The sequence below is a fragment of the Nerophis lumbriciformis genome, linkage group LG11 (genome assembly GCF_033978685.3).
Source record: "Nerophis lumbriciformis linkage group LG11, RoL_Nlum_v2.1, whole genome shotgun sequence".
Taxonomy (NCBI): Eukaryota; Metazoa; Chordata; class Actinopteri; order Syngnathiformes; family Syngnathidae; genus Nerophis; species Nerophis lumbriciformis.
The window spans coordinates 28,710,959-28,721,858 of NC_084558.2; the positions used below are offsets into that span (position 1 = coordinate 28,710,959).

Here is a 10,900-nt window from a genome sequence, read left to right on the forward strand (position 1 = left end):
AACAAAGGTGTCGTAAATCAGTAGCAGTTGCTGCAAAGTGTACAGGACGCCAGAGAAGTGTGCTTCACAGTTTAAACGAAGATAAGAGTTACTACTAAAGTGTACTTCAAAACTACGTACTGTCTTTTTGGCACCAGTTTGACGGGGGAAAAAGGTTGGTGGTATAATTTGTCATGTAAGTTTAATTACTGTCACATTTTACCGTTTATTGCTCCATGTTACGGTTTGGCTATTCTCGCCCAGTAGGGGGCACGCTTGCACTGTAGCTCACAAGTAAAAACCTTATAAATATAGAAAGTCAAAGACAATAGCAATATATATATAATATTACCTATTATTTTATGTCTTGATTCAGACATGGAAATGTTAAAAGAGTAATACATGGAGATGATGGCACTCAAGGTAAAGCTTGTCAAGGTATTTTATATAAGGTCCAATAAATAAGGTAAAAGGTTAACTGTAGAGTTACTGTTATGTAGCATTTACATAGTATGTTGGTCCCCTAAAACACGGGTGTCAAACTCAAGGCCTGGGGGCCAGATCTGGCCCGCCACTTCGTTTCATGTGGCCTGCGAAAACCTGGAATTAATATGTGTCTTTTCTTAGTAAATGTATTCAACTTTCTATTTTTGACAAAAGAAAATGACATGTATAGCGAGCAATTTCATACCTTTTCAACCTGATCTACTATTACGTTCCAAATATATTTTTTTGGTAAAAATCCAAAAAGGTTAGCTTGACTCATGATTTTAAAGCAAGTCATCCATCAAATTGTGCACTGTAAATATTATTTTTACAGTAAAAAAACAACAACTGGTAGCCCAGTCACCAAAATTTTACAGTAAATAAAAACAAAACTGCGGTAACATTTGTACATTTACAGTAATACACCATAAAAACAACAAACATTTTAGATTTTACAGTAAAAACTGGTACTCTTTTTCCATTTTCCATTTATATGCTGTAAAAAAAAAAAAAAGAATTGTACATTTTATGGTAAAATTTTGACAACTGACCTGTCTTTTTTTTTTTTTTTTACTGTAAAATCTAAAGATTTTAGTTTACAGTTTATGTAAAAAAAAAAGAAAGAAATAATAATAATAATAGTTAATAATTATGTGTAATATCATGGTTTTTGATACTTGGCCCCATCTTTGAAGTATGCTAACTCATATCTTAGCATGCTATTGTTAGCAAGCTTCCATTTGTACTAGCATTTTAGCTAATCTTATATGTTTACACCTAAAAATGTGGAATTCTTAAAATTAGGCACCAAGTTAGGAAGTTAGGAGTATACTGATTTCTCCTGTTATTATGCTAATATTTATATGCTAGCATTTTAGCAAATTTTGTTAATTTAAATCTAAAAATCATGGTTTTTGATGATTGCCACCTTCTTACAACTATGCTAACTTATTCTATGTTAGCATGCTAACATTTTTTGCTACCATTTTAGCTACTTTTGAATGTTTACACCTAAAAATCTTGGATTTTGATACTTGGCACCATCTGAGAAGTATGTTACCGTCTCTTATGTTTGTATGGTAAGGTTAGCATGCTAACGTTTTATGCTAGCATTTTAGATAATTGTGTTTGTTAAAACTTAAAAATTATGCTTTTTGATACTTGCCACCAATTTAGAACTATGCTAACTCATCTTATGTTAACATGCTAATGTTAGCATGCAAACATTTCATGCTAGCATTTTAGCAATTTTTTGTAATTTTACACCTATAAACTATATATATATATGGTGCTTTACAGAGAGTAAATGGGACAATGAAAAACCAAATTCTTCAGGACAACCTAAAATCATCAGCCCGGAAGTTGGGTCTCGGGCGCAGTTGCGTTCCAACAGGACAATGACCCCAAACACACGTCAAAAGTGGTAAAGGAATGGCTAAATCAGGCTAGAATTAAGGTTTTAGAATAGCCTTCCCAAAGTCCTGACTTAAACGTGTGGACAATGCTGAAGAAACAAGTCCATGTCTGAAAACCAACTAATTTAGCTGAACTGCACCAATTTTGTCAAGACGAGTGGTCAAAAATTCAACCAGAAGCTTGCCAGAAGCTTGTGGATGGCTACCAAAAGCGCCTTATTGCAGTGAAACTTGCCAAGGGACATGTAACCAAATATTAACATTGCTGTATGTATACTTTTGACCCAGCAGATTTGGTCACATTTTCAGTAGACCCATAATAAATTCATAAAAGAACCAAACTTCATGAATGTTTTTTGTGACAAACAAGTATGTGCTCCAATCACTCTATCACAAAAAAATAAGAGTTGTAGAAATGATTGAAAACTCAAGACAGCCATGACATTATGTTCTTTACAAGTGTATGTAAACTTTTGACCACGACTGTTTATGTCTATGTATATATGTGTGAATACACAACATGTATATACAATACATTATATTTCCCATTGTAAGAGTGTAAGATGTATTTTAAGGACTGTATTATTTATTATTTCTGTTGTTATTACGCATAATATAATTGTATAGTTTAATGTTTGTTGTTGTATTATTTGAGCTGTAATCCTTAAACCCACCAGTAGATGTCAGTCTTCTACAAAAACAGGTTTATTTGTTGTTTTGATGCTTTTAAACTCACCCACCAGCTTCCAAAAATCCTAGATAGAATTGAACAGTTTTGATTGAAGCATATGGGTACTAATGTGCAGATGTACCTAAAGTGTAACAATATCAATCATTTTTATGTCCCATGATAATAACTTGAAGTGGACAAAATTGGCTTGTATTGTTTCACTTTCTGATTATGTGTACTGGATTCTATTTTAGCAGTACAGCCTTAAAGTTGGCGGCTGTGTACGAAATTAATAGAATCATACTTCAAACAGACAGCAGATGTGACCAGCAAATGTTCATGTTTCAATGTTTGCACTGCTGGCGTGACTTGAAATGAAACATGCTTAAAAATTCTGTTTGTTTTTCCTCCCAGTGGGGCCCAGGTGATGATGAAGATGAGGATGATGAGGTGCAATGATTATGACGTGTGCGTATGGACTCTTAAAATTACAGTAAGTACAGTATTCATACTCTGGGTCAAGGTAATGATTGTGGGTCAAGTGTGAAGCTTTAAAGCAGAGTAGTAGAACAATTTCAAGTTAATGATTGCTTGAGCGTGCTCTCTTTTCCTGAACATCAGCTTCTAGTTTTTCATTTTGATGCCACATACATAAGCATTCCCATTAATAGCTACATTTGGGAGATCTTAATCAATCATCAATCAATCAATCAATGTTTATTTATATAGCCCTAAATCTCAAGTGTCTCAAAGGGCTGCACAAGCCACGACGACATCCTCGGTTCAGAGCCCACATAAGGGCAAGGAAAAACTCACAACCCAGTGAAATAATAACAATACTAATCATTTTCCTTAGTTGATACTTAGCTACCCTTCTCAATATTTCTCAATCTTTATCATTGTTACAAATATTGTTGCTATTGTTGATTTAATATTTTAAATATGATAAAATCATCAGTAAAATGTTTTTTTTAATAAAAAAGTATAAATATAATTTATTTAATTGCTACTTGCCTTGTTCTCAATGTATTATTATTTATAGAAGTATTTATGCAATGTATAAATATTCATCTTTATTGGTATTACTGTAGCTATTGTTGGTTATTTATATTGGTTACAGTGAACAATGGGTCCATACATTCATTTAGGAAAGTCAGGCAACGTTATTTATTTACTCATTTTGTTTATATCAATTTCCTTTGTTGAACTCTACTTGTCTAGTCTTCCCAATATATTTTTTAAATTATTCCTTATTATTATTATATATTTGTTAGTGTTGTAAATCTGGGCGATGCAGATATCCATTTTTAGTATATAATCAAATGTTATGGGAATTCACAGAATATAAAGAATATTCCATAATAATAACATTATTATGATAGTATTTTTATTGAGTTTCTTCTCAATTCCTAACTAAAGTCATCATTATTTTTGACTATATTTGGTGTTTCTTTATTCTAGAGCAGGGGTTCTCCCAACTTTTTTTCACCCAGTACCACCTCAGAAAGTACCAACATAATAACAAACATTAAAATACAGTAGCGTAGTAGGCCACATATTCATTCAAACAAGGCAGAGGTTTTATTTATTACGTATATTTAATATTTTTGGCCACTGTAACATTACAAACCATTTGAACAGTAACCCTGTGTTGAAATATTTCGTTCAGTTATTTTTTGGCGTACCACTAGATAAAGCCTGTGTACCACTGGGCTGGCACACGGGTGATCTACTATCAAATAAACATATTTAATAGGGATGTCCGATAATGGCTTTTTTGCCGATATCCGATATTCCGATATTGTCCAACTCTTAATTTGATACCGATATCAACCGATACCGATATATACAGTTGTGGAATTAACACATTATTATGCCTAATTTGGACAACCAGGTATGGTGAAGATAAGGTCCTTTTTAAAAGAATTAATAAAATAAAATAAGATTAATTAATTAAAAACATTTTCTTGAATAAAAAATAGAGTAAAACAATATAAAAACAGTTACATAGAAACTAGTAATTAATGAAAATTAGTCAAATTAACTGTTAAAGGTTAGTACTATTAGTGGACCAGCAGCACGCACAATCATGTGTGCTTACGGACTGTATCCCTTGCAGACTGTATTGATATATAATGTAGGAACCAGAATATTAATAACAGAAAGAAACAACCCTTTTGTGTGAATGAGTGTAAATGGGGGAGGAAGGTTTTTTGGGTTGGTGCACTAATTGTAAGTGTATCCTGTGTTTTTTATGTTGATTTAATAAAAAAAAAAAAAAAAACAAAAAAAAACGATACCGATAATTTTCCATATTACATTTTAAAGCATTTATTGGCAGGCCGATATTATCGGACATCTCTCGTATTTAATTAAAGTTAAAACAAACATTTAAAATAACAATTTTCTTTGGTTGCTATCTGCCTGCTCTTCTTAAATTTGATCATGTTTCATTTTTATTATTTAGTAATGACTGAAAACAAAAACCTAGTTGTGATCTTTGTTACGTAATAAGCCATATTAATGTGACTTAATCAGCATTCCTTATCAGCAGTGTACATGCTAAAGCGCATGTGGACTTTGATTGTCATGCAGTGACGTACTGTACTGGGAAAAATCTGTATTTTTAGTGTTGTTTGCTAAAAATGCTCAAATGTCCTGCACACACAACAAACATGTGACTATCCCTCATTCCCATGACTTCCTCATCATCACCTTAACAACAAGCTTTTGGGAATATCTGTTAACGTTTCAGCTGCGGGTCAGTAGGCCAGTTTAGGTCACTTGGTAAAGTGTGTGATGAGTGACGGATTAATGTCAAATAAATTCAATATTGACTAAAAGGTAAAGTGTAAACCGTTTTTATAGACATGTTTTTATGCCTCTCGTGCCAAAATAAATATTTTTCCCCCAACCTGAGGGAGAAGTGGGGCGTGCAGGGACGGATCAAGGCACCAGCCAGCAGTGGAGAATACTAAACATTTGATTTGAAAATATAGTTCATAAACAGCCTATGCACATATTTCAAATGTACAAACAAAAAACCAGGGTGTACCCCGCCTTCCGCCCGATTGTAGCTGAGATAGGCTCCAGCGCCCCCCGCGACCCCAAAGGGAATAAGCGGTAGAAAATGGATGGATGGAAACAAAAAAACTGATTGTATTGAAGTTCATGTTGTCAAGTTAGCTCTTAGGTCAGTTTTAAGGTGCCAATGCATCTAAAAGAGCTTCCATAAATGTCCCATATTTTCCGGACTACAAGCCAATACTTTTTTCCTGCGCTTTGAGCCTTGCAGCTTATTAAACGGTGTGGCTAATTTATGGATTTTTCTTCGCAAACAGCCACAATGTTTTGGTATTCAACAAATAGTTGTCATAAAACACAGACAGAGACACTGAAAAGGTGTGGTATTGCATGTGCTATGGCGCCATCTTTTGGACGGGTTCGCTCACTGCAAGTGCCACGGGTTGAATATCTACAGTATTTCCTTTTGTTTAGTTCCTTGAAACGAAAGTACAAGTGCCGTTCCGTCTACTAGTAGTCCTTAGCATTTCTACTCGTATCCTTTCTTCAAGCACTCCAAGCAACAGTTGTAAGTTTTACACTACATCTAAAACACATTATATGTACTAAACAGTCCCATGTTTGATAGCAATGGTTTCATGCATATTTGTACATGCTAGGGCCAATTTAGTAAATGGTAAATGATTTATACTTGTATAGCGCTTTTCTACCGTCAAGGTACTCAAACGCTTTGACACTATTTCCACATTCACCCATTCACACACACATTCACACACTGATGGCGAGAGCTGCCATGCAAGGCCCTCACCACGACCCATCAGGAGAAAGGGTGAAGTGTCTTGCTCAAGGACACAACAGACGTGACGAGGTTGGTAGTAGGTGGGGATTGAACCAGGAACCCTCAGGCTGCTGGCACGGCCACTCTCCCAAATGCGCCACGCCGTCCCCACTATTGAGAACCTAGTGTTGCCAATCAATCTTTGTATTTTAAGCCATATCGCCATACTTGCCAACCCTCCCGGATTTTTCGGGAGACTCCCGAAATTCAGCGCCTCTCCCGAAAACCTCCCGGGACAAATTTTCTCCCGAAAATCTCCCGAAATTCAGGCGGAGCTGGAGGCCACGCCCCCTCCAGCTCCATGCGGACCTGAGTCCGCTTTCCCACGATATAAACAGTGTGCCTGCCCAATCACGTTATAACTGTAGAATGATCGAGGGTGAGTTCTTGGTTTCTTATGTGGGTTTATTGTTAGGCAGTTTCATTAACGTCCTCTCAGCGCGGTAACAACACACAACAACAGCAGTCATGTTTTTGTCTACCGTAAAGCAGTTCGTCTGCCGTAAACAGCAATGTTGTGACACTCTTAAACAGGACAATACTGCCATCTATAACATCAATAACATCTAGGGCTTTTAGAGAGTGCAGTGCACAACTGCGCACACAACAAGGAGACGAAGCAGAAGAATGAGGAAGATACAGCCATGGCGACGACGACGACGACGAGTAAGATGAAGAAATATGCTTTGTTGCACCTTTCCTGCCTGAGTCCGGTGATTAGTTGCAAATCTTGCTTTATTGATTGCTTGCACACAGCCAATCCAACACAAAACAAACTAGTCCCCGCCCGCACTCACGCTACCGCTCCCTCTCTTCTCTCGCCCACACACTCACTGACGTCACTCACCTCACATGCTCACCTATTAAAGGGCCACACACACACATACGCTACTCTCATAACAGCTTGTAAGTTCCAAGCCGCAGCTGCGATTGGATCTGGTCGCCTCCGGGAAGAAGTAGTGGACTACCAAGTGCTTGGCACTGAAGATCTTCCTCAGGAAGCAAAGTTTGACCGGTTTTGGGCTATGCTAGGGAGAGATGGAAGATTCCAGACTCTAATGCATTTGATGAAAGCACTTTTGTGCGTGCCACACATCAATGCATCATCAGAGAGGGTGTTCAGCATGGTTAGAAAAATAGTGACAGAGAATAGAACAAAGATGGACAATTCAACCCTTAACTCAACAATGAGTAGATGAGTGTTATGTGTGTGTATATGTGTAAATAAATGAACACTGAAATTCAAGTATTTCTTTTATTTATATATACATATATATATAATAAAATAAATATATATATATATATATATAGCTAGTATTTACTGAAAGTCAAGTATTTCTTATATATATATATATATATATATATATATATATATATATATATATATATATATATATATATATGAAATACTTGACTTGGTGAATTCTAGCTGTAAATATACTCCTCCCCACTTAACCACGCCCCTAACCACGCCTCCGACCCAACCACGCCCCCCGACCCACCCCTCCCCCCACCTCCCGAAATCGGAGGTCTCAAGGTTGGCAAGTATGCATATCGCCCATTTTTAGCTTGACACATACAGAAATAAATAAGGTCAGGTTCTCAATAAAGCAGCATGGTGGAAGAGGGTTTAGTGTGTCTGCCTCACAATACGAAGGTCTTGGGTTCGATCCTGAACTCGGGATCTTTTTGTGTGGAGTTTGCATGTTCTCCCCGTGACTGCGTGGGTTCCCCCTGGGTACTCTGGCTTCCTCCCACCTCCAAAGACATGCACCTGAGGATAGGTTGATTGGCAACACTAAATTGGCCCTAGTGTGTGAATGTTGTCTGTCTATCTGTGTTGGCCCTGCGATGAGGTGGCGACTTGTCCAGGGTGTACCCCGCCTTCCGCCCGAATGCAGCGGAGATAGGCTCCAGCACTCCCCGCGACCCCGAAAGGGATAAGCGGTAGAAGATGGATGGAAGGTTCTCAATAGTATTTCAATGAAGAGGGAACCACTGGTGTGAGCATACTTGCCAACCCTCCCGATTTTCCCGGGAGACTCACGAATTTCAGCGCCTCTCCTGAAAACCTCCCGGGACAAATATTCTCACGATTTTCTCCCGATTTCTAGCCGTAGCTGGAGGCCACGCCCCCTCTAGCTCCATGCGGACCTGAGTGACGAGTCGACAGCCTGTTCTCACGTCTGCTTTTCCACGATATAAACAGCGTGCCTGCCCAATCACGTTATAACATCTAGGGCTTTTAGAGAGTGCAGTGCACAACTGCGCACACAACAAGGAGACGAAGCAGAAGAACGAGGAAGATACAGCCATGGCGACGCCGACGACGAGTAAGAAGAAGAAGTACGCTTACAAGTTCCAAAATGATTGGAAACCAGAATTTCAGTTCATCCAGGACAGCTCGAAGGGGAAGGGGTATGCTGCCTGTAAATTTCGTAGAACAGACTTCTCCATTGAACACGGTGGCCGAACGGATATACTCACTCATGAACGGTCAGCGAAGCACAAGGCGGCAGCAGCGCACCACCGGTCACAGCCCAGTATTATGGGCCACCTCGCTAAATGGAGACCCGATGTTGTAACATATGCCGAGACAAAGATGGCTATGCTGATAGCTGGAAGCAACATCCCGTTCTCATTTTCGGATGTGTTCAACAAATCCGTGAAGTATATGTTCCCGGATTCAGAGATCGCTCGCCAGTACGCAAATGGCAGAACAAAGGCTACTCAAATAGTGAAAGGTAAGTGTTGTAAGTAAGCAGCAAGCACAGTACAGTTAGTAGAACAACTGTGTTTTCATTACTGTGTATTTAGTATGTATGTACAAACCCCGTTTCCATATGATTTGGAAAATTGTGTTAGATGTAAATATAAACGGAATACTATGATTTGCAAATCCTTTTCAACCCATATTCTGTTGAATGCACTACAAAGACAAGATATTTGATGTTCAATCTCATAAACTTTATTTATTTTTTTGCAAATAATAATTAACTTAGAAATTCATGGCTGCAACACGTGCCAAAGTAGTTGGGAAAGGGCATGTTCACCACTGTGTTACATGGCCTTTCCTTTTAACAACACTCAGTAAACGTTTGGGAACTGAGGAGACACATTTTTTAAGCTTCTCTGGTGGAATTCTTTCCCATTCTTGCTTGATATACAGTTGTTCAACAGTCCGGGGGTCTCCGTTGTGGTATTTTAGGCTTCATAATGCGCCACACATTTTCAATGGGAGACAGGTCTGGACTACAGGCAGGCCAGTCTAGTACCCGCACTCTTTTACTATGAAGCCACGTTGATGTAACACGTGGCTTGGCATTGTCTTGCTGAAATAAGCAGGGGCGTCTATGGTAACGTTGCTTGGATGGCAACATATGTTGCTCCAAAACCTGTATGTACCTTTCAGCATTAATGGCGCCTTCACAGATGTGTAAGTTACCCATGTCTTGGGCACTAATACACCCCCATACCATCACAGATGCTGGCTTTTACACTTGCGCCTATAACAATCCGGATGGTTCTTTTCCTCTTTGGTCAGGAGGACACGACGTCCACAGTTTCCAAAAACAATTTGAAATGTGGACTCGTCAGACCACAGAACACTTTTCCACCTTGTATCAGTCCATCTTAGATGAGCTCAGGCCCAGCGAAGCTGACGGCGTTTCTGGGTGTTGTTGATAAACAGTTTTCGCCTTGCATAGGAGAGTTTTAACTTGCACTTACTGATGTAGCGACCAACTGTAGTTACTGACAGTGGTTTTCTGAAGTGTTCCTGAGCCCATGTGGTGATATCCTTTACACACTGATGTCGCTTGTTGATGCAGTACAGCCTGAGGGATCAAAGGTCATGGGCTTAGCTGCTTACGTGCAGTGATTTCTCCAGATTCTCTGAACCCTTTGATGATATTACGGACCGTAGATGGTGAAATCCGTAAATTCCTTGCAATAGCTGGTTGAGAAAGGTTTTTCATAAACTGTTCAACAATTTGCTCACGCATTTGTTGACAAAGTGGTGACCCTCGCCCCATCCTTGTTTGTGAATGACTGAGCATTTCATGGAATCTACTTCTATACCCAATCATGGCACCCACCTGTTCACAATTTGCCTGTTCACCTGTGGGATGTTCCAAATAAGTGTTTGATGAGCATTCCTCAACTTTATCAGTATTTATTGCCAACTTTCCCAACTTCTTTGTCACGTGTTGCTGGCATCAAATTCTAAAGTTAATGATTATTTGCAAAAAAAAAAAATGTTTATGAGTTTGAACATCAAATATGTTGTCTTTGTAGCATATTCAACTGAATATGGGTTGAAAATGATTTGCAAATCATTGTATTCCGTTTATATTTACAGCTAACACAATTTCCCAACTCATATGGAAACGGGGTTTGTAGTATATAAGGCTGTGCTTCTGGCTGCAAAGCATTGCACTTTCAAGTACAACAATGAGCAGATGAGTGTTTTGTGTGTATATATGTGTA

The 10,900-nt window shown here is 38.3% G+C and overlaps 1 protein-coding gene across 2 annotated transcripts in view; it reads left to right on the top strand.

Annotated features, from left to right (window-relative positions):
* Positions 1–6: 6 nt before the first annotated feature.
* dtnbp1b (dystrobrevin binding protein 1b) overlaps positions 7–10,900 on the top strand; it is a 120,145-nt gene continuing 109,251 nt past the window's right edge. The window contains exons 1-2 of one of the 2 annotated variants that reach the window (XM_061966905.2): positions 7–154; positions 2,965–3,043. The gene's annotated coding sequence lies outside the window, so the exon portion shown is untranslated. Of the gene's footprint in view, positions 176–2,964; positions 3,044–10,900 lie in introns of both variants that reach the window. The other variant, XM_061966906.2, reaches the window with a different exon arrangement.